Source organism: Urocitellus parryii, chromosome 8 (assembly GCF_045843805.1).
Source record: "Urocitellus parryii isolate mUroPar1 chromosome 8, mUroPar1.hap1, whole genome shotgun sequence".
Classification (NCBI taxonomy): domain Eukaryota; kingdom Metazoa; phylum Chordata; class Mammalia; order Rodentia; family Sciuridae; genus Urocitellus; species Urocitellus parryii.
Window position 1 is genome coordinate 82388804 of NC_135538.1, and position 24233 is coordinate 82413036.

The window sequence follows — 24233 nt, forward strand, 5'->3', positions numbered from 1 at the left end:
AATACAAAGTACATTATATTTTGTCTCTAGTTCTAAAAACACCACAAATGGACAGCATTGGTTAACATGGGTTTAGGCATAATATGAACAATGAAAGAATTGTAAAATCTTTCAGGTGATTCCCAGAAGACTTTAAAAAGGTAATATATTAAAAAATTAGTAAGACACAATTTCAGTTTTCTGATGTTGTGTGAATTAGTAATGGTAAGGAAAAGATGACCTCAAGCTGAGTCACCTCGAGAAATTTTAGTTGGTTAGAACTGGAAAACAAAACAAAACAAAAACAAAACAAAGCAAAGAAAAGCAAAATCAAGCGCCTAAATATTGAGATTTCCATAGTTACTCAAGTTTGTGTGTAGTTTAAATCTTGCTGTTGATTAGAGATCAATGCAATCACAGGTTCTTCAGTGGAATTTTCTGGGTAACTTCAAATATGATAATTATTATACATCAAGATTTAAACAGTTCAAGATCCATTGCTAATGCACCAGAAAATGCATTTGAGCAAAAACTTTAAAAAGCATTTAGGAATAAGTTCTAAATTTGCAAAATGGACCCCTATTGCCAGTGTGAAAGGCAAGATTCTTCAGTGTATATTTGGTAAAAGTTGGAAAGAAATTTAGAATTGTTTATTAATCAATATGGTTTACATTGTTTGAAGGGAGTATGACTATGTATGCTGCCATTTATAGAATTCATAATCAATGAAGGAATCAAATACTCAAAAATAATTTGAACAGTTAAATAGTGCTTGAGAAAAAGTTGTTGAAATTATTTTTTCATCCCATCCCATTTCCAGGAAAAAAGCTATTCTTAATATTTTCAGTTGCTTCTTCAAAAATTTAGCTGCATAACTTCAGATAAGAGTGTACATTTACAAAGCTTGTTTTAGTCAGTTTTTGCATTGCTGTTACTAAAATACCAACTTAGAAGAGGAAAAGTTTATCTGGGGCTCATGATTTCAAAAGTCTCAGTCCATAGATAGCTGTGTTCATTCCTCTGGGCTCAAGTGAGGCAGCACAATTTGGGGGGATGCTCTGCTCACCTTAGGTCAGGAAATATAGAGAGAGGAAGCAGAGAAGAGATTTTCCTGGGGAAGCATCTTTCTAGGACATGCTCCAGTGACCTACCTTTTCCATCTATGCCCCACCTGCCTATAGTTTTCGCCCAATTAGTCTATTCAAACTAGGATGGACTCATTAGGTTACAACTTCCACAACCAAATCATTTCACTTCTGAATATTCCTGCATCAAATCAGGAAATTTTGGGGAGCACCTTATATTCAACCCTCCTGATTTAGCAATTTTAGATGTGTACTGACTTGCTATTATGGTATATAAGAATTTTAACTCTATTGCATCTCACTTTTAACAGCATAATTATATCACAAACTTTGATTAAGAATTTTTATCATCATTATTACTGTACCTGTTATACCACCTTCAATCAATTAATGTACATGATTGTGTTCCATTTCTTTGGCTGCTATTGGTGTTTCCTGAAGCTAATAATTATCTCAGTGCTTTCATTTGCTTCGTTTTCTTTGAAACCCAAACGAAGTCTCCTCACATCATCCAATTGTTGATTACCACTCTTGGCAACTTCTATATGGCAAAACTCTTCAGGTAATCTGTAATTTTCATTTTTTCTTCTTTTTGGGAGACTTCTTTTCTGGTGCCCTCTGCAATCTGGCTCCAATCTAGATTTGCTACATGTGATGATAGCTGTCAATCTGGGACTCTCTTGTTTGAAGTTCTGTGAATTCTCTCTTCCTTACACTTGCATTGGGTTCTCATTTCCTATTCCACGTCTTTTTCTGGTTCTGCCCCCACATTTTAAAGAAGCATGTTCTCCAAGACTTCTTGCATTGGAGTACTTAAGAAATAAGTAATTAGAAGCCATGAATGTTTAAAATTATCTCCTTTCTATCCTCACACTATTTTTATTGCTTGAGGAGGTGGTTTGTTACTGTTCTTTAAAAAATATTGTGTTGTTATTTTATGAACAGAATAGACTCTTTTATTCCTAAGGGTGTGTTAGTCTGTAAACAAGTCAAGATGGCGCCTGGCATTTTGCAGAGGGAGTGGTTTGTGAAGTAACACCAGTCGAGCCATTAAGTGTGGAGATTCCTTATTGGTTGACTGCTGTATCTAGTTTATGTTAATTAAGATAAGCTGTGTGGAATGTATAAATACCTCTGTTGTCCTACAATAAACGGCTCCCACTCCTGCTGTATCAATGTACAAAAGTTGTTCGTCACCCCTCCCCCCCTGTTATTTTGCTGCAGCCGGCCTGCGGCAAGGGTGAATGATAAAGCACTTAAAAATTTTTTGTTTTGATTGACAATATTTTACCATGACATCTGTTGGGCTTGGTTATGATCTTTTCCGGCAGGATATGAGGTCTCTTTGTATGGAAAGCACTCTAGTTCTTCTCATGTCCCAATGAAACTATAAACTTCTCAAATGACACTCTATGTATATTTGGCAGCTCTGATTTTAAAAAAAGTAGACTGGATAGAAAAAATAAGAATCTGGAATAACAGAGGTCTTGGCTTATTCTAAAAATAATAGTTAAAATATTTTATTTAAGACAATGTACATTCCATGTATGTATTATATATCAAAATGCATTCTACTGTCATGTATGACTAAAAAAATAAATAAAAATTAAAAAAGACAATGAATTGGGGGATAAGTTACATTTCTGAGAAGGAGAAACAACTTTCCTTCACAGATCTTTAGGGAATTTCCATTGAAGCTCCTCAGATAAGCCATACTGGTATATATCCAAGCTATCACAAAATGAGTAAAAGTGTTTCTATGAATTTAAACCAATTACCACTGTTGGTTTCCAAATCAGCTCCTTATGATAGTTTCTCATAAGAGCACTTCCACTTTGAACTTGCAGATTCAAAACCTGCCTCCTTTCCTACATCCTCTACTTCTGTGAAGACACTTTTTTTTTTCTTCCCTTCTGAAAATCTTCCAGGTAGGACTTTGGTTCAACTTCTATTTCATTAATCAGGGATAATACAAAAAACTGAAATACTTTTCACCCTTTTAAAGTCTTGTCCTCCAATATACCCTGAAACTCTCCCACCAAATTTATCATTATCCAGTGTAACTCTGACCATATAATCTTTTACAAAGAAAAAATAGGCCTTCTATAGGCTACTCATTATTGAGCTTTTATTAAGTGCAAATTCCTAAACTAAATTTAAGGATATCTACATATACTTTCTGCTATTTTCCCTAAAAGATTGTGTGCTCCATTAAACAAAATGCCATACATTTCTTTTGCAAAGTAAAGTGACTATAGGATCCAAGCAGGGAAAGTTTTTAATGAAGTAGGTCTGTACATTTTATTTAAACACATTTATTGGGGCATAATTGACATATAGCAAACTGTACATATTTAAAGTGCACAATTTGCATATATTCACAAAACCATCACTGCAATCAAGATAATGAATGTATCTGTGATTCTCAAGAGTTTTTTTTCCCCCCTTTAGCACAGAGAGGCAGGCCTGGGGTTTGTCCAGAGGACCAGCAGACACTCAGGGTGTGGATCCCTCTTCTGTGTGGCAGGTTTATCAGCATCTGATTTTGCCTATGCAATTTAGACCATGAGATGGAGCTCTAGCCAGAAAATATCAAATAGATGCAGCCAAGTGTTTGGCTCTCTTCTGGCTCTGGAAAAAGAGATTTTTTTTTTCTTTTTCCTTACTCTCTTAGAAAAGTGTGAACTTGTTTTTTGCAGCCAGAACAAACAAGCTCAAAGATGATGATATATATTATACCCAACCACAAAAGGAGGGGGAGTATCTGAGGCAGAACAAATGGTTTTGGCATGCTCCCAAGTTTCTGCCTGTGCAAGATACCTGATTAACCATAAAGACACTCTTTTAAGCCATGGACATCTTTTTTTTTACCTCTTCTTTCTCTGGCTCCAGTTTGAATTTGGGTGTGTACAAAGTAGTTGCAAATGGAAGGCCCAAATAATGATTGTGTACGGTGGAAGATTATAGGGACCTGCACTTACATGCAAAGCCTGGGAGTGTAAGGAGCCACCCTGTCTATTGTAGACAGAATGCAAATTTTTAAGGAAGTGAGCAATAGCTTATTTTGGCATGAATATTAGCCACATCCATGTGCAATCAATGTTAATGATTCTCATTGACGCCTTAGTTCCTTCAAGGACAATATACACAAATAGCCCTATTTCACAATTTACACATTTGAAGTAGAGGTCAAGGTCTAACAGTTTCCTACCATTTAAGGTTCACTTGAAAGCATGATTGACCAGGGGGCTAATATAGGAGCACCACACAGGGTTTGCAAGGCTCATGGTGAACTTTTAATTTTTTTTTCAGTATTTGTGTGTTTTTAATAATCATACTCTTTATCCTTTCATATATGATTTTTGGTGTAGAAAGTCTGCATTTCTGAAGGCCATTATACTATGTTCATAGAATATATGCATATTTTCTGCTTAGTAACTATGACAAAAATGTAAGTTTATATTTGAACTTTTGATTGTTCTTCATTCCTTACTACATTTCCATGTTTCATCTAAGATTGGTTTGTTTTTTGCCTGAGGAATTGCGTTTATAATTTTTTCCCTTAGTCCTTAAAGCAAATAGTTCCTTCAGTTTTTTTTTTTTTGAAACATCTTTATGTCATTGTAATCTTATAGCTATCTTTGCTGAGTGTAAAATTCTTGGAAGTTTTTTTTTTCCTTTTAACATTTTAGAGCTGTAACTGAATTTTCCTATGGTTTCCATCCCTTATGTGCAGAAATGGGATGCCAGTTGGTCTTAGTTTTGCTCCTTCAAAAATAATATATCTTTTTGTATGATTTTGTGATTTTTCAACTTATTCTTGTTTGTTAGCTGTTTTTTGCTGAAAAAAAGTGCCTAGGCATAGTTTTGTTTACATTTATTTTACTTAGGGTCTTTTGAACTTCTTGAATATGTGACTTACATCTTTCATTAGTTTGTACAATTCTCATTTATTATCTTTTGATAAATTACTCGAGATTTTCTTTATATAATATTATGCTCTGTGAATTGAGATAGTAATTTTTCTGGAGATCTGGAAATAAAATATACATTTTATTTATATTTCTTGTGTAGTTGTCCTGGTAATAACTTCCAGGACAATGTTGAATAGCAGGGATGAGAACAAATATCCTTGTTTTGTTCCATATCTTGGGAGAAAGCATTTAGTTTTTTACAAGTATGATGTTAGCTGTAGGTTTTCAAAGATGTCCTTTATCAGTTTGAAGAATTTTTCTTCTCTTTCTAGTTTGTTGAGAGTGCTTTTATCATGAAGGGTGTTAAATTTATCAAATGCTTTTTCTGTAACTCTTGAACTGTTCATAACATTTTTATGTTTTGCTCTTAATCTGGTTTTGTTGAACCAACTTTGCATTACTTGAATAAATTCTACTTGATCATCCTTTATGTTCAAGTTCAATCCATTTGATAGTTTTCTGCATTTAATTTGTAGGATTTTTTCTATACACAGATTTGTAAGGGCTGTTGGACTGTATTTTTTTTCCTTGTTGTATCTTTGTCAGGTCTTGGTTCAGGCTAATATATTTGTGTGATACAATGAGTTGATAATTGTTTTTTCCTTCCTCTTTTATTGAATGAAAATTTTTGTTAAGATTTGGTGTTAATATTTTTTAAATGTTTGGTAGAATTTACCAGAGAATCTATTAGAATCAGAGATTTTCTTTTTGAGAAGTTTTAGAGTTAGTATTTAGATCTATCTATGATAAGTGCATTCAGATTTTGTATTTCTTTTTCAGTTAGTTTTGGCAATTTATGTCTTCCTAATAATGAATTCAGTTCATCTTTTTAACTTGTTAGCAGTTGTTCATAATATTCTTATATAATCCTTTTTTCCTCTGAAGGTTTGTAGAAAAATTTCTCTTTTTTCCTTTTGAAATTAATTACTAAATTTAGTAATTTTAATTACAAACATTTTTCTAGTAATTTGAATCTTTTGTCTTTATCTTGATCAAACTAGATAAAAAATTATTGCTCTTAATATATTATTTCTGCTTCGTTCTCTCTTTTATCCTCCCAGGGCTCAAATAACACATGTATACATGTTCACTATAACCTATATGATTTGCATCCTATCCTATATTTTCTATATTTTTTTCTCTTCATGTGTCACTTTGGAAATTTTCTACTCACCTGTCTTCTAGTGCATTAGTTCATTGCTGCCTGTTTCCCTGTTACTCTGTGCTCTGGGTAGTTGATTTTCCTTTAGTCAACTACCTTATCTAACTAATTCAAATTAACAGATCATTCAACAGTATAGCTGGCCTATAGTAGGAATACTCACTTTTTTTAGTTCACCCTAAATCTCTTATAAGTGTTTATGTGAAACTCTATCCTAAATGCTATTTGAGAAGAATCCATAGGAAAGTTTATTATTAAGTCATAGTCAAATCAAACAAATTCCAAATTACTGCTGATTTCTCAGAAATTTTGGATCAGTGACATGAGCTTTAAAATTGTGGGCTGATTAACCTAAGGCAGTAAACACAGACACAAAGAAATGTTAAATATGGCTTCAAGGTCTTTCTTGTTATAACAATAAGATGGAAAATTGGACCTTGAGAAGGAATATTATCTTCCATAAGTTTATTTTTCATAAGAATAAACTAATTTCCCTTCAATTCTTTGGCAAATATAATGAAGAGAAGCTCATTGAGTTCAATTAGGTCCCATCATATTTTTTATATTTTAATTTATAGGATTTAAGATTGTTTATTGGAATACTTTTAGGGAGGCCACAAAAGTCTCAATCAAGTCAAAATCTTGGCTTTCTTCTATCAAACAGAGTTATTTTCAGAGTTAACCAGTGTTAATGCTTCTAGATGGAAACAATCTCCCCAGAATATAAATTCCTAAGTTTTCCTTACAAGAAAGTGCTTTATTAAGCTGGTGGGGGATGCTGACATTCGGGCTGCACAAGCATGGTTGGTCAATGTTTAGACTGGATTGATTAAGGGAAAGAGATATTTTAAAGATTGTATGCTACCCAATGAAATTGAGGAAGTGACCTGGCAAGGTCTAAGAATGCAATTTTCTGGTATCCAGAAAAGCATTTGTTAGTGCTACGATCATGACTAAAGAAATGCATCCTAACAAAATGTCCATGAATGTAGACTTCTTTTTTTCCTGCTCTAAGAAATTCTTCTTCGGATATGTGAGCTGAGAGAACATAAGAGACCTGTAGATAATCAGATTTTCAATAAATGACATTATGTTCTTGCTTCTTTCCAGGAAGGAATGGCCTCTTAAATACAATTCTCCCTGTCAAAAAAAGATTTCACTTGTTAGAATCAATTTGAAAACGGAGAAGGAATCACTATTTTGTGCTTTTTACTTAATTGTTAAAAAATAACAGTATAAAGACAATTAAGCTTCTAATTTTCATAGGACCAATTAGCAAAGTGAACATATTTTGGTGAAAACTTTGATGAAAAGAAATATATATATATATATATATATATATATATATATATATATATATATATATATATGTTCAATCAAGGTTTATTACTGAAAGGCTGAAAAACCAAGGAGAAACACATTTGATATATTTTATTGAAAACTTAGCAATGCTCCTTTGAGAATTTGTTGTTCACATCTTTTCAACACATAGGTTGGGAAACTCTGTGCTCCAAATGATACTTTTCTACTTCAGAGAGTTTGGCTCCCTTGATAGGAAGATGGGAGGACCCAGTATTACTTCCTCACCAGAGAAAGAATGTGTATAAGGAGCAAACACATCACTTTGAAAAGTTTAATGGCACCATTTGGGATCAAAGACTTGTATTTTCTGTATAAGTTTTGGAATTTAATGTGGGAACAGACAGATTTTGTCTTTGGGGGAGTAAAGGTACAGTAAGTTAAATGTAACCAAATGTCATCAGTAGGTACAAAAACATGCTCTGAGGAGTCATCAAATGTTACATCATTATCACCAGAATCAATAAATGTATCAATAGTACAGAATAGAAGATACAGAAGTAGACCTCAGTACATAGAAAAATTAGTGTATTATTCATAAAGGTGGTTCCACAAGTCAGTAGTAGAAAGGATTTGGGGGGGTTATAATTTAATAAAATTGGGCTATTGAGGGATATTTGGAAAATATAAAGTTAAAACTTTATTTTATATGTTAATGTAAACTCCAGATGTATTAAAGAATTAAAAATAAAATATATACCCATAATGTAAAAGAAAAAATGAATAAAATTTATGCAACTTAGATTTAAGATAAATCTAAGAATGAAAGGCATAAAGAAGCACCAAATATTTGAATTAAATTAATATTCTTATTGTACAAAATTTAACCTCATAAAATTTTTAGCTATGCAGGCATGAAAAGTACCATTACAATTAAAAGAAGTAAATGTGGCAGGAGGGTTAACAACCTTCTCATAAAGAGAGCTGTAAAATCATTAAGAAAAACAAAACTCCAATGAAATAATTCTCAAACAACATAAAAATAAGAGGAATAAATGTATTATAATGGATGCTCAAGAGGTTCAAATTTATTAGCAAGTGAAAATGCAAATAAAATGGGGATTATATTTCAGTTATAATATGAAAAATGATGCTATGAATCCTGTCAAAGGTGAGTCCAGGGAGATTGGTCCCATCTCACATTGGTGAAAGGAATGTCAATTGTTATTAACTTCTGGAAAATGACATAACCCAGAGTGGGCTTTATAGAGAGGAGAACTTTATTACTATAATAATTCTAGGACTTGTTTCTTAAGGAATTACTATACTTAAGATATTACTATACTTAGAGTCTTTCTTAAGAAATTACTATACTTAAACACTGTTTAACAAGAAGTTTTCTTTTAGCAGCATTATTTGTAGTGGCAAATAAATGTCCAACAAAAATAAAATGATAAAATGAAATAGATTGTATAGTAATTGTAAGTCATGTTTTCAAGGAATGCAGAAAGACATAGAAAAATACCTATGGTCTGATCTTGAGTGGGGCAAGGCAGGGTAGAATGCATCCTTATAGAATGTAGAGTATGTTATAAATTTTGCAAAACTTTGTGCATGTATATGAGTCTGCATACACACAAAGTATTGATATTAAAGCATCAATAATGCATTTTTGGGGTGGTAGGATTACAGAAGTTTTAAATCTTTGTTTTTATACTGTGTAATTTTGATAATTATAATTTTGAAGTTTGATTTTTGTTTAGTAATTATAAAAAACAGTACCATTTAAAAGGTAACATTCAGTATTTACCTTAGCAATAAAGTGCCAGAATTTTAAAATTTATAATGTCTCAAGATAAAGTATGTTAAACTGCTTAATGTCTTGATGAATATCTCTGACTCAAACATTCAGTACATTCCTTACAAGTGTTAGCAAGCTCTTGTGTTTGTTTCCTCACCTTTAAAATATGGCAAAAATAGTGGAACAATGGATTTCTCCAATGAATGGAGCACTGCAAAAAAAAAAAAAAGAAAAAAAAGAAAAGAAAAGAAAAAAAAATGAAAACCAAACCAAAACAGACAATTCCTCATAAGATGTTATTGCCTTATTTATTCTTGGCAAGACACTGTTGGTTACCAAATGGAGAAGTTGGCCACAAAGTGACAAGCATTTATTTAATTTACCCCCTTAAAAGGAAGACTGTTAAAACAAGATGATGGAGTCATTAGGAAAGTAAACTCATGAGTGTTTTTTCTTTCTGTCCCTTAATGCCATCACACGCACCCACCTCTTCACTGTCAAGTTTTTTAAGGAGCTGGGCTGCCCCCAAGCTCTTTCATTCTCAGCCCTTCCTCAGTCACTCCACTTCCAGTGGTGTGACTCCTGTCTTTCTCATTTTACTAACAGTTCATTCTTCTTGGAGACAGTGTCCAGGTTTAGATCCCAATGGTCCTGCCTCTGTTTTCTGTCTCCTTGACATCTCTGAAACATGTGAAATCAATCACTAGCTCCCTTTATTTTGAAACAATCTTTTTTTCCTTTCCCCCAGGACACTGTATCACCTTTGGTGATCATAGGTGCTCTTTAGGATTTTATTGGACCTATGCTCTTGTGTATGTCTTTGCAGTCTTGGAGGAGGAGGAAGTTAAAATTACCTTGTACTTTTACTAATACTTCTATAGAGATTGTTAGTTTATTAATTTCCTCTACAGACAGCACATATCACATGCTGTGTGCTTAGCTGGGATCTGGTACATAGAAAGATAATGCTGATAATGATACCAAAATTTAAAATACCTTACATGGTTTAACTGATTATATTTTCCCAATAATAATATGAGGTAGACACTATTATTATACTATTATTTTCCATGATAAGGAAATGAAGGCACAGAGTTTAAATAACAGCCCAGGTCATGGGGATAGTGAAAGGAAGAGTGAAAATTCAAACTTAAGAATGCTCTCTTAGTGCTCCACTAGAATACTATCCATACGAATTTCAAACTATTAAAAATTAAAACATGGTATGGTGATTGTCATCATAAGATTCATGAAAATCACTGAAAGCATGAGGGAGGAGTGCCTAAGTCATTCCATTTGAGGATACAAGGAAGACCTCCCAAATGTAGTTTGCAAGATAAAGCTTGGGGAAATGGCTGAGATAAGCATATCAAGCAGAAAGAAATGCACATGCAAAGACATGCACATGAGATGAGAAGAAGGTGTTTTATCTTTGAGGAATTGCACTTCATTTGGTTTTTCATCATGGGGTGGATTCTCCAGAGTGACAGGTTGTGAAATGAGAGAGATTGTCAATGGCCAGATTATAGAGAACATGAAGTTATTCTTCTACAGTTTGAATGTGGTTGTCTTCAAAGTCAGGGTTCATCTATTGGAAATTTGGTTCCCAGTGTGGGGATGTGAAGCAGTGGAGTCTAGTGAGAGGTCCTTAGGTCACTGGGGGAAGCCCTCAGAAGGGGTGAAGGTAAATTATTATGGGACCCTGATTTAGTCCTTGTGAGAGCAAGTGGTTGTAACAGTAAGCCTGAACCCTGAATCACTCTCTCTGGATTCCTGTCTAGCAATGTCATTTCTTCCTCTTTGATTTGACAGTGAAGAGGTGGGTGAGTGTGATGGAGGTAAAGGACAGAAAGAAAACACTCATGAGTTTACTTTCCTAATGACTCCATCATCTTGTTTTAACAGTCTTCCTTTTAAGGGGGTAAATTAAATAAATGCTTGTCACTTTGTGGCCAACTTCTCCATTTGGTAACCAACAGTGTCTTGCCAAGAATGCCACCCACAATTAGACCCTCAAGAGAGGCCCTCAAGAGAAATCAAACAATAGGGCTTCCCAATCTTGAACTTCTGTACTTCAAAACTGTGAGCTAAATAATACTAAATAACAAACAACAAAACCAGTCTAGTACACATATGTACATACTTAACAGGATGGCTTTTTCTGAAAGGCATCCTTTGCCACTGATGGATTTTTAAAGTACATAAAGATATGACAAGGTTTTCATTGTATAAAAATGTCCCAGGAAGTAATAAAAAAAAATAGGACAAATAGGCTGTGGGTAGGGCAAGTGGGTGATCCAGGTGAGAGAGAAAAGCCTACAACCAAGTCATCTACATTAGTGTAGGAGAGAATCAGACATAAAATTCAGGAAAAACCCACAGAAGAGGTGTCTCATTACACACAGGTGAAGATAAACTGGAGGAGGAGGAGACATAGATGTCTTGAATGCTTCAGGTTGGGGTGAAAAGTGATCCCAATTCCCCAAAAAAAAAAAAACCCAAAACCTAGTGTAGGAGAAATATTTATGACATCTGATGATGAGGAATTCTGTCTGTGAAAAGGTGAGTTACAGTTGGTGACTGAGTAGGAGGTTGAGAAGGAAGGTGCAAATGCAAGTCCTGAGATGGGCCGAGTAACCGGCAACTGAACGCAGATTATAGAATTTCGAGTCCAGCATGTGTGAAGAGTGCTAGATGGTAACATTTGAGGGAGACCAGAAGAGAAGTCAAGCAATAGATTCCCCAGTAAATATGGATATTTAAGGGATGAAGGTAAGCAGAGAATGCTGTAAGCAGAGTTAGAATTGTCAGAAAAGTGTCTTGTGTAATTTTAAGTCCCTCCAAATTCATGAAGGGCTGACCAGGCTCCTGTTTACTTTAAAGAAGTCTAAATTGCATGAAGTCCTTGTGGGAAAGTGTGTGAGGGAAAGAAGAATCCAGAGTGATGAGTTTGGCTTTCTTGCTTTCTTTTGTTTTCTAAGTGGCAAAGAAAAGGCCACTCTCGAAGGATAAACAGAAGGCTCCACAATGTGATGTGGAATAGCTCTGCTGGGCTTGTCTGAAATGAGTATGACAGTTTGGGACAGGAATTTGGCTACTTTTAATTTTTTTTTTTTTATTTCACATTTCCACAAAAACTGTTCTGTGATCATTTCAGTTTGGAGTTTGCTGTTAGAATCATGGAATCATATGACACAGCGATCATATCCAATTCTACCCAAGAGAAATGAAAATATATATCTATGCAAAGGCTCAGGAGTGAATGTTCACAGTAGTGTTATTCCCAATAGCTCAGAACTGGAAACAGTCCAAATGTTCATCAATTAATGAACAGATAAGTAAAATGTGATACATCTTTATAATAGAACACATTTAATCAATAAAGAGGAACAAATTGATCAATTTTGTGGCGTGGGTGAATTAGAGAAAGAAGCCAGAAAAAAAGTTTCATATTCTATGATTCCACTTTTATGAATTTTCTAGAAAATTTAAATATGCAAAAATAGAAATAAAAGCAGTGTTGTTTGGGGCTAGGAATGGGAGTGGGAATTTATTGCACATGGGCTGAGGGAACTTTCAGAGGTGATGACAATGTTCTAAAACTCTTAAATTCACTAAAAAAAAATCAATGATGTGTGCACTTACAATGGGTGAACTTTATGATATGTATATTTTACCACAATAAAACTTTACATACCATCAAGTTCCTAAAGTCATATTATTTTATGACCGAAAGGGAGACTCTCTTACTTTGTCTCAGCTTCTTCCAGCTTTGTTTCCTTTTCTGTTTCTAGTTGTCCCTTTACTTCACTGTCACGCTTCCACACATGGTGGCCTTTATCCTTTAGTTAACCTGGCTAGGAGACAGAATGGATCACCAACACTTACAGACAAGTGGGAACTTCATGGTTATTTTTCCACGTGACTTAACGTCTGCAGTTGAGTGACTGAAACCTCTATAGTTACCTTTACAAATGACTAGATAGTTTGAATTTGGGGGAGAACTTATTAGTTGGAATAGAGAAAGGTTGTTTTCTGTTAACTTTCTTACTTTGCTTCCTTGTGTAAATCCCATGATTTTTTTTTTAATTAGGAAAGTAGGAGAATTCTTTGCAGTTTGGATATGTTTCTCTATAGACAATGAAATCTCTTTCATTTTCATATTTTCTCATATTTCTAGTGAATCTTACAAACTGTCCAAAGCAAGGTCCTTGAAAATTATATTCATTGGTCTCATACTCTAATTTACTTAGGAGTTCATCCCTTATTAATGATACAGCTGAGGCCAGAGGCTAGCTATTGATGTGAAATGCCTAGGTGGTTTATGGTATCTTTTAAAGAGTTTATTATATTTGCTGGTTACTCACTTCTCTTGAACTGTTTCCTCAGGGTTAGGCTTGTTTATTCAATTCCAATTAGAAATGTTTACTTAGATGATACATGGACACTTCTCCCACTAAAGGTCAAAAATTGATGTCATTGCAATTCACAATTCCACTATGTGCTAGTTTTGAGACCTAGTACAAATAATTTAGCCTCTTTGTAACTTAGCTTGTTTATCTATAAAATACAGATTGTGGTAGTATCCCTTTCTTTGGTTTATGGTAAATAGCAAGTGAGCTACCAAGTTAGAGAATTTATTTAAAAATACTGTAAAAATATTTATAAAAATCCAGAAATTTATTTTTCATCATTCTGGAGGCAGACAGTTTGAGGTCAGGGTGAAGCATGATCAGGTTCTGGTGAGGGTTCTCTTCAGAGTTACTGACTGCTGTCCACATACAGTGGAAAGAGAATGAGAGAGTGTATTGGTGTCTCTTGTAAGGACACTAATTCCATTGATAAAGGTCCCCACTCATGAATTAATTATCACCCAAAGGCATTAGGATATAATAATCCCAGTAATAACCTTAATATCATCACAGTAGAGTTATAATTTCAAAATGAGTTTTGAGGACAAAACTATTTTGTCTATTGCAGGAATAGAGGAGCTCTGTGCTACAATGTTGAGTGTAGTTCCTAGATGTTTTGCTTCTATTCCTGCTTTTCTAGTTATCTTAAAGATCCCATCTGTAGATTCTATATCTTTTTAAAAAAATTAGAATTTTTTAACTAGGTTTCTATGACTAATCTTAAGTGACAGAACCCTTTCATCAAGTGGAAGCTTACCTAGAATACTGAATGTATAAAAACCAATACTCATCTTTTAAAAACCAGGAAATCCTTTTGGTAATGGCCTTTTAATATAAAGAAAAATCAGTGGAACAGAATTTAAAAGTTCAAGAGTAGCTCAATTGCATTTGGAAAGGTAATTCATGACAAGGCAGCATCTCTAATCAGTGAAGGAAGGATGATCTTTTCTATAATACTTCTTTAAATTCAGGTATAATAAACCATACAAAAATATTCAGTTTTTATTTGTGTATTTCAATGATTTTTGACAAATTTATACACTAACAAAACCGCTGTACCAAAGAATTAAGCATTTCTAAGAACTGGAAAGAGTTTCTTGGGCCACTTAAAGCTTCCCAGTCCTTCATCTGTCTTGGAGGCAACCACTATTCTGACTTGTATTACCATAGGCTAATTGCTTCTGTTCTAAAATATCATATAAATAAAATCATATAGTTTAAACAAGAGAAAATCCCAAATGAATAACTTACTTATTGACTTGCAGCCAGTTGATGTGTGTGTGTGTGTGTGTGTGTGTGTGTGTGTGTGTGTGTGTTTTATGGAGCTAGAGATGGAACCCAGGGCTTTGCATGTGCTAGGCAAGTGTTCTACCACTGAGCTATACTCTCACCTCCCAGCTGGTGTGATTTTATGACAGTTTAAAGTGAAAGAGGGGCAATGTTTTAAAATAATGGAAGCTGCTTCGATCCATTGGGCTGTATCACTTTGGTCATGAGCTACTGAAGCAACTGTTGTCCAATGAGATGGCAGGCAGAAAGAGATTAATATATGCTTATGTTTTGAATTTTCCCAGGGAGCCTACAGCCTGTTGTGTGGACTTCACTAGGAAACTCTGAAGGCTTTACACATGCAACCATCCCTTTGTGGAAGCCACAGAAGGATGGGAGGGTGAGCTCTGACTGGGCACCAAAGCTGCACATTTTGTTTTAGTCAGCCTTCCCAACTAGGTCATGCAAATAGAAAACATGTTCTCATGCTCTTAAAGATAAAGGCTTCAGAATTTAGTGAGACAATTCATGTGCCAGGCCAGTCTGACTTTGGAGGAAGGGTATTTATGGACTATGCCTTCTACACAACAGATTATTCAATAATTATAGTGTGAATGGGTCATTTTCTATGTGACCGAGAAACGGAATCTCTTTTTGCCAATTTGTCCTGAAGGGCTCATCCATAGTCATGACAGGTGTTTTTATTTCACTCACAGACTTCTTTGAGAAGGGCTTGGCATGAATAGGTTTTTGGCATGAAAACTTAACCTGAAGGAAGTTCCAACTTGGAGAAAGCCTTTTCTTTGGCTAATAAAATTCCTCTACCTCTTTCATTACCAACCTCCTCCTTCTGCTTCCAGGAATTTCTTATTTTGAGAGGTCTCAAACCAGCTCATGCCAACATCTGCACACTGAAAGCTTGATTCTGTAACTCTGAAGATTTTAGGGACCAATATGGTATGTGCTGCCTTTCCACTTGCACATTAAATCTTCCTGCCCTCAGTCGACTGGCAGTTCCATTTCTGTGAAGTACAGAGGCTAATAGGATTTGCCTAGCACATCAGTTTGGATGTGTTCATTTTGAAGTCTTCACACAAGTCTCTTGCTCATCTGTTTGGCTCCTGTTTCTTTCCTCATCAGTTACTTCCTTAGTTTCCAGGTTCCTTCCTTTCCTTTTTTTTTTCCTGTATCATTACTCATGGAGGGGAGTGCATTCACTTTGTCCTTTTGCATCATGATTTTCATAGTTCCATTAGATAAAAGCACAAATTTGAGACAATATCTTTCATAGAAATGTCTATGGCAGTGGGCAGCACAATTTTCTCATGTCAACTTGCATCCAATGGCAGTTCACTGCGTGGACACAAAATGTCTCTAGCTGGTGGTGACTCTTTGAGGGCTAGCCTGGGCTTCAAGACTCTCATCTACTTTGTCCCATGCAGAATTTTTGCTAATGGGAATTTTATAACTCTTCTACTGTCTAATGATGCCTTTTAGGTAATTCTGTCTTGTTGAAAACCTGTGTATGGATAATAGGAACTAAGACTATCAAATTCTTTTGTCTCTTAATTTCATAGTATGGATTAACATTGAGGTGAACTGGGAATTCTCGATTCAGCTTCAGGTCAAGTTGCAGAGGTTGGGTTATTAAGACTTCCTCAAAACCACTTTGAGAAAAGACTGTTCTGAATTTTAATATCAAGATGGCTGTAGAATTGGCCAGCCCATAGAAATTTCCTCCCTCCCTCCCTCCTTCCTTCCTCCCTCCCTCTCACAAGAGAAAAAGCATATATATTTATTATCTGTAGGGGAAAGGGGATAATCAAGGAGACTGAGAACCCATTAACCCCAAAGATTTAGGAGCTTATATACCCTCTTCATAGTGGGTAGGGAAGTGTGAGAGGATGTAGGCAATTTATAGACAGATTAAATGATTTCTAGGGCAGATGAATGGGCTCAGAGAACAAAATCCATCCAGGCTCTAGTTGTGGTGTCAACCCTAGTCTTCTCTCCTTAGATGTGAATCAATATCCCCTACCTGGCTGATGAGATGTTTAGAAAGTGACTCATAATAACTGAGTATCTTCTGAAGAATTTAGCCTTTAGTTAGTTAGGAGAACTTCAGGGAATGCCCCTCTCTTCTCCTCAGCAATATCAGAAAGGTGGGAGAAGGTCAGAGCTGTCTCAGTTCTGATCCTGATTCTTTAGTTCTGAGTACTCAATATGTCAAAGTGTTGTCACTGGAAGTCTGAGGAATTGCAGGAGAGGAGACCTTGACTCAGAACAAGCAGGGTCCTTGCTTAGAGGATGGAAAAGAATTTCAGCATGTGTCAGAGACACAGACAAAGGTTTATTTTAGGAAAGCAGAGGTTCATTTAAGGGAGAATGTAGATCATTTCCAAAGGGAGAGACAGCCCAGCCCACAGATTTCTTTATGCCTTTGTAACAAGACTGAAACTTAGTGTGTGGAATTTAGCCTGAGTAAATGCTTCCTGAGGCCAGGATAGAATTTGAATAATTTCTGGGGGTGAAAAGAATACTCCTCTTCCAAAGAATCATTATTTTTCTACATTTAGGGAATGGAGAACAACTAGAAAGCATTCTCTTTTTAATAGTAACTGATATGTATAATCAGTGGAATCAAATTGTGGCTATGACTTCTATGTAATGCTTATTGTTCATGAGCTGAAAAGCCAGTCAATGCAGTGCCAAATCTAGGCAAATTCTCAGGTGATGAAATATGTGCTTTTAGTTTTTTCATCTCCTTCTCCAGGTCATCTCCTATCTTCATGTGCAGTCTCTGATGCTACTTCCCATGTCTTACATATAATACCTTTACATGTCCTCCCTACTTTCCTTTTTATTTTTCCATTAAAGAAGAAATAAAAAATCCATTTGCACTATTCAGTAGTACCAGGATGGTTCACACCCAGGAGGGTTGAATAAAATCCATTATAATGTTTTCTATGCAATGTCAATCACTTTAGTATGGGTGATATAGTTCTCTGCAGTGGATTTTACTCCATGGAAATTATATTGTAGAGGAATTTGAAAATAATTTTGACTCAAACTAACAAGTGTTGTGAGTAGTTTTCATGGAATGACAAGTCAAAACATTTGCTATCAAAATTTTCCTGGAAAATTGAGGCACAAGATCAATACACACTGGTGACATCACCCATCATATCTTCATAAATTCTGCCTTTACTATATTAATTCTGAGTCTAAATCTGACTTAACCTGACCTTCTTATTTTTTATTAGCTGTTAGCTAACAGTAAATCTAGACTATTAATATCAATTCTGGAAGTTGGTCAAACATAAATTACATCATTGATGGGAAAACTAACACATTATTAAAAATTCTTAGAAGTCACTTTCACTTCAGTAATACTTATAATATAGGCCTTGTGTAAGTGGATTTCAGGATGTGATTACTGAATTTATATGAAAATCATTTCCAAAAAATACAAAAAAAACACCAGTTCTCCGTAATTTTTTAATGGGGCTGCTTTCCGACATGGAGGTACATGAAAAGGAAGAGGATTGAAGTCCTTATTCACTTTGAGCCTGGAACAAATTGCAACTTTTTTCAAGTGTTTATGTAAGTGACCATTTATGAGACTATTTTAGAGGAAAGATGATAAAATAAGTCACTTGAAATGCCTTTATAAAACTGTAACTTTGAGGCAGAAACTTTGATCTTTGTGTAAATAGTTGGTACATTTTTTTCATACCTTCTGTTCTATCCCACTTTTAATTAAAAAATATATGTTCACATAGATAACGCATATAAAATCTGTCATAGGACTACTTCATTTTATTTGAGGGCAAGGAAGAAAATTTCAATATTTTTTTACAATGTTTGGCTGAGGGTAGCAACTCGGTAATTAATGGTTTAATGAACAGAAGGAAAAAGCTAATTTGAATGATAGACAGACATTTTACTTTGAAAATAAATGCAAATTTGTGGTTTAGGATGACAACTGCCAAAAAGTCCTTTATGAACCTCTTCCAATTTCTTCTAAATAGTTTAAAAACTCAAAATGTAGTAAAGATCAAAACACAACTTACATGTCATTCTTAGAAATAACCTATTACAGAATCATTGAAGTTCTTTAAGTACATTAAGATTATTTTAGATTGATAGCAATATCACTATGAGACTAACATAGACTAACGTAGGCTTTGCCACACCCAATCTTGCCTATCTGATATAATGGATGTCATCTACCTCATTTACTAATCCTCAGTTTGGTCCAAGGGGGTGAATCAGCTCAAAAACTCGTGGACTGATTCTTCCAGTCCCACTTTTGGACGAAGCCAAAATTCTGTCCTACTCTCCTTTTTCCTCCATGTTCTAAAACAGGCAGGTTGGTTACAATAAATATCTCTAGAAGATATTATCTCTCCAGAAGGCTACCAGAAAACCTGTATACCCACCAAACTAAGATTTTTCAACCTAATGTAATAAAGATGAATGCTACCTTGATCATCTTAGAAATACCTCAGAAGAGAGAGGTCAGGGAGAATGTCTATAAGGTATTCATTTCTAGCCTCAAGTGTTTTTAAGTCTGGTATTTCAAATGTGGAGGAGATATTAAAATGGAACAAAGTTTCAGTGAGGATTTTGAGTGCATCTTAGCAGCTAAACCTTCCTCTAACTATAATGTCTGCCTAGATTTTGTTTGGTTGTTATTTTTTAAAAATATTTTTTAAGTTGTCATTTGACCTTTATTTTTATTTATATGCGGTGCTGAGAATTGAACCCAGTGCCTCACACATGCTAGGCGAGAGCTCTACCATTGAGCCACAACCCCAGCCCTTGTTTGGTTGTTTTTTGATAAACTAGTTTGGGGAAGTTTACTGCAGCAATCAGTGAAATTATAAATTTATTTACATCCTTTTATTTTTAAAATTAACTTTTTATAATAAATAGATAAGTCATGTTAACACAGGAACTTTTTAGAATAAATAGATAAGTCATGTTGACACAGGTGGCCTGGCTTCTTCGTTTTGATAGTAAAGCTAAGGGGACACACATGTCTCAACTCTCACAAGTTAGGAATAGAGGAAAGATGTAGGATGATCACTGTATCCAGGGCCATTTAGAGCAGAGGTGGATTGGGTAGAAACAGGAAGAGTTCTGATTGTGGTGGATGCTGTGCATTGTAAATGTACACAACCTATTAGAAATATCAGACATATCAGGGGTGGTACTGGAAAACAATCTCATCTAAGCCTGGCAGTACCACATGAAGGCCTGCAAGGCACCCGAAATTAGATTAGGAACTACACTTATTAGAAATATACTTCTCAGCAGAAGCCTCACCTAGAATTTTGAACAGAAGCTGATTGAAGAATGAGTAGGACCCATGATCACTATATCCCTTGTTTTTTGGAAGTATCAAGTATTTATAAAGATTTTCTTATTTGAGGATAAATTCAAAGAACAAAACTTAACATACAACATATGGAAATCAATAGGATAGTAGAAACACCATTTACAGAGTCATCAAAGGCATACTGCTTAAATTTGTTTACCTTGGAAGTCAGAAAAAAGTTTTTTATACTATTTGGCACACTTGGTAGGGTGCAAAGTGACCTGACCGCTATGAAAAAGGAGTTGACAATTATAGGTATTAAGAAGCTCAGATGAAGGAAAAGAACATAAAAATAAAACAGCAAGAAGATAAGATAAAGGGAAGGGGAGAAGAAAATAATTAAAATGAATAGTCTAATAACAATTATTTTCTACGGGTTGACATTGTTGAAGAATAAACATCCGTGAGTTATTACAGGATTTGTTCCTCTAGAAATATTTTTTGTTTTAAACATGTCACAGCAGAGACAGCTGTTATTTCAAACACTGGAACTAGCAGAGTATTTTTTATGGTACTGGTGGAAATGAGATCGTTTAGGGGGAGAAAATTTGAAAATTCAAAAATTAGGTATTTTTGTCAATAGTTTATAAATTGCTACACTCAAGTAAACCTTATTTCATGACTTTTGATGTTTATAAAAGCATTTAGAAGTTTATAGTTCCGATGGATAAAAATAGAATGGAAGTAAAATCCTTCTCTTCTTTATATTGAATAGCAGGAAACAGAAAAATAATGTTTGTTACATACGAACATTAAAAAAAAAAGAATTCTTAGTTTAGCTCAGGCATCACAATCCCAACTACTATGTATCTTCTAGTTTCCCTCACTAGGAAAGAGAAGATGAGTACAATGCAGTGCTGGAATAAAAATGAAAGTTTCCTTTAAAAGAAGCAAATGGCTTCATCGGTTTCCTTTATTTAAAGCATATTCCTTATTTGAAAGGGGCCTTACATTTTTGGTTCTCATTTTTTTTTTCTTCTCAAAATGGGAACTCTATGACCTTCAATTTAGATAAGTGTAAAAAGGTCTATAACCAATTTACAAAAAGCAGAATAATTGGGTTAGAAAAAATGGGATAACAAAAAGTTCAATATAAGTAATTTCATAAACCTGGTTACAAAATTCAAGAGAAATTTCTTGGGTAAAACAGTAAAAGTTGCCTATGGAATTGCCCAACTCCAATTCATCATGCATAAAAGTAAAAACCAGCCACCCCCCATATATGAAAAAAGAAAGAAAGAAAGAAAGAAAGAAAGAAAGAAAGAAAGAAAGAAAGAAGAAGAGAGAGAGAGAGAGAGAGAGAGAGAGAGAGAGAGAGAGAGAGAGAAAGAAAGAAAGAAAGAAAGAAAGAAAGAAAGAAAGAAAGAAAGAAAGAAAGAAAGAAAGAAAGAAAGAAAAAGTTCATGGTAGTAATAAAAGCCCAAAGGGGACAAAATGCAAAATGCTGTGCTTCAAAGAGTAGGAAAACAAACAAACAAACAAACAAAAAAAGAAGTAGGAAAGAAACATGACTCTGGAACAGTAAGCCTCCTAAACCTGCCCTACTCTCCAGGAGCCACAGGGAGGAATACACAAAATCCTAAGAATTTTCTCTACTATTCCCCAATCTGGAGAGAAGCAACCAGAGTAGGTGACCTTATATTTTCCCCAACTGAGAGTTAGTGCAAGTCACCACTTGGGAAATTAATGATCCAGATACAATGGACAAAGGGCTGGGGCTGGGGATGTGGCTCAAGTGGTAGCGCGATCGCCTGGCATGCGTGCGGCCCGGGTTCGATCCTCAGATCCTCAGCACCACATACCAACAAAGATGTTGTGTCTGCCGAGAACTAAAAAATAAATATTAAAAATTCTCTCTCTCTCTCTCTCTCTCTCTCTCTCTCTCTCTCTCTCTCTCTCTCTCTCCCTCTCTCACTCTCTCTTTAAAAAATAAATAAATAAATAAATAAAAAACAATGGACAAAGGGCTGACCCTCTTTGAGGGAAGTGAAGCTAACACTGAGTGGGGGCCTGATCCCAGACCTAAAGCTATATCAGACAGCAGCAGATACTTACTCTTCCCCCATGGAGGAAAACCTATAACCATTGCTTCAAAGCCCCAGGTGAAGGTCATGCACCATTTTAACTAAGGTCTCCTTCTTAACCAACTGCTGGCTGAGAAGACACTTGGGGAAGAGGATGAAGGGTTAAAACAAACCACAACCTCTAGCCAACAATGTGAGGTGGGGAACAGTACTTTTAATACCTTTATTATATTAAGGGCTATCAGTGATGATAAAATATCACCTAATGAAATAGGAGTTAGAAGAGAGTACATTGAACCATTTTTCTTGTTCAGAGGGCTTCACAGAATATGTAAATTATGGGAAATACCAAAAACTAAAAGCAAAATAAATCTTGATATTCAACTTAAATGATGATAACAGATACATGATCAAACACTTTAACATTGCAAGCACATTAACAAATTACTTTCCCTAAAATAATCTTATGGTTCGTAACCCTATGCAGTTTTCCATGAATGAGGCTTAAAATTTTGGTGTTCTGTAAACTGAGGGTCATATGGTGATTAAGGAATTATAAGATTAACTGAGTAGATCGGAGGATTTTAAAGTATTATGACATAAAAGGGGACAGAATAAAAATAAATTAGAATAGCATTCAAATATTCTCACTGATGAGTTGGTTCAAACTTTTTCGTTATAGCTATTTTCCTTGCTATCTCTGATTGTTGAAGTATAGAAAAAGATGAAAATATTTATATTTAGTATTATCTTTTTTTTTCTCTCTCTGGTCCTAGGAATTGAATTCAGGAGTGTTTTATCACTGAGCTCCATCTTCAGCCCTTTTTTATTTTTTGTTTTGAGACAGAATGTCAGTAGCCTCCAACTTGTGATTCTCCTGTCTCAACCTCCTGAGTGGCTGGGATTATAGGTGTGTACTACCCTACCCAGCTTATATTTAGTTTTATGATGCAAGCATAATATTAGGGGAAAAAATGAAAGGGAAGCTACTAAGTCCATATTTCAGTAAGAATGTTATTCATTAAAATATTAGTAAATCATGTTATCAAGTTGTTAGAAAATAGATATTGACATCAAAGAGGGTTTATCCTAGAGATACAAGAAGGGATTTTAAAAAAGGAATGTAATTTATATTAACAATTAAATTATATGTTTCATATAATAATGGTATTAAAAATAAGACATTTTCTTATTTAAATCCATAAGAGAACATTAACAACTCTTTGTAAAAAATAGGAATGAGTCTATATTTATAAAACTTTATCAAATTTAACTATTTTAAGACAATGAACAGAAGGTGCAGGAGCCAAATGAGAAAGTTCCCAATGTTCAAAGATGGAATAATTTGACTAACAAAATAAAAGCAATTGAGTATCAGATTATAATGCAAAGTAGAAAATAAATATTCACAAATCCATAGTGATTTAAACAAACCACTGCAAAAGTTAATAAAATGGCAGAAAACAGATAAATTTACTTTTCAGAAGGGGCTGGGGATATGGCTCAGTTGGTAGAGTGCTTGCCTTGCATGCACAAGGCCCTGGGTTCAATCCCCAGCACCACCAAAAAAAAAAAAGAATTTTAAATAATTATGTGTTCAGTTCTCCCTGAAGGGGAGGAACTTAATTCCTCATCCATAAGACTATGCAGTGACTTCCTTCCAGAGCACAGTATGTGTGGGAAGAGGGGAAAAGTGCATCATTATGGCAGATAAACCTGACACAGGTTATTTTATCCAGGTCATCAAGGCCCATATCAGCAGGGATGAGTCATGGTGGAAGCATGCATGTTTGATATCTGATGAAAATGGCAATTTGTCTTTGTGATCTTCCTTTAAAAAATGTT

General features: G+C 34.7%; 1 non-coding gene across 1 annotated transcript; it reads left to right on the forward strand.

Annotated features, from left to right (window-relative positions):
- The first annotated feature begins 23880 nt into the window (after positions 1-23880).
- Positions 23881-23953, forward strand: Trnaa-ugc (transfer RNA alanine (anticodon UGC)). The gene has a single exon. It is a non-coding gene; the product is annotated as a tRNA-Ala (tRNA).
- Positions 23954-24233: the final 280 nt, after the last annotated feature.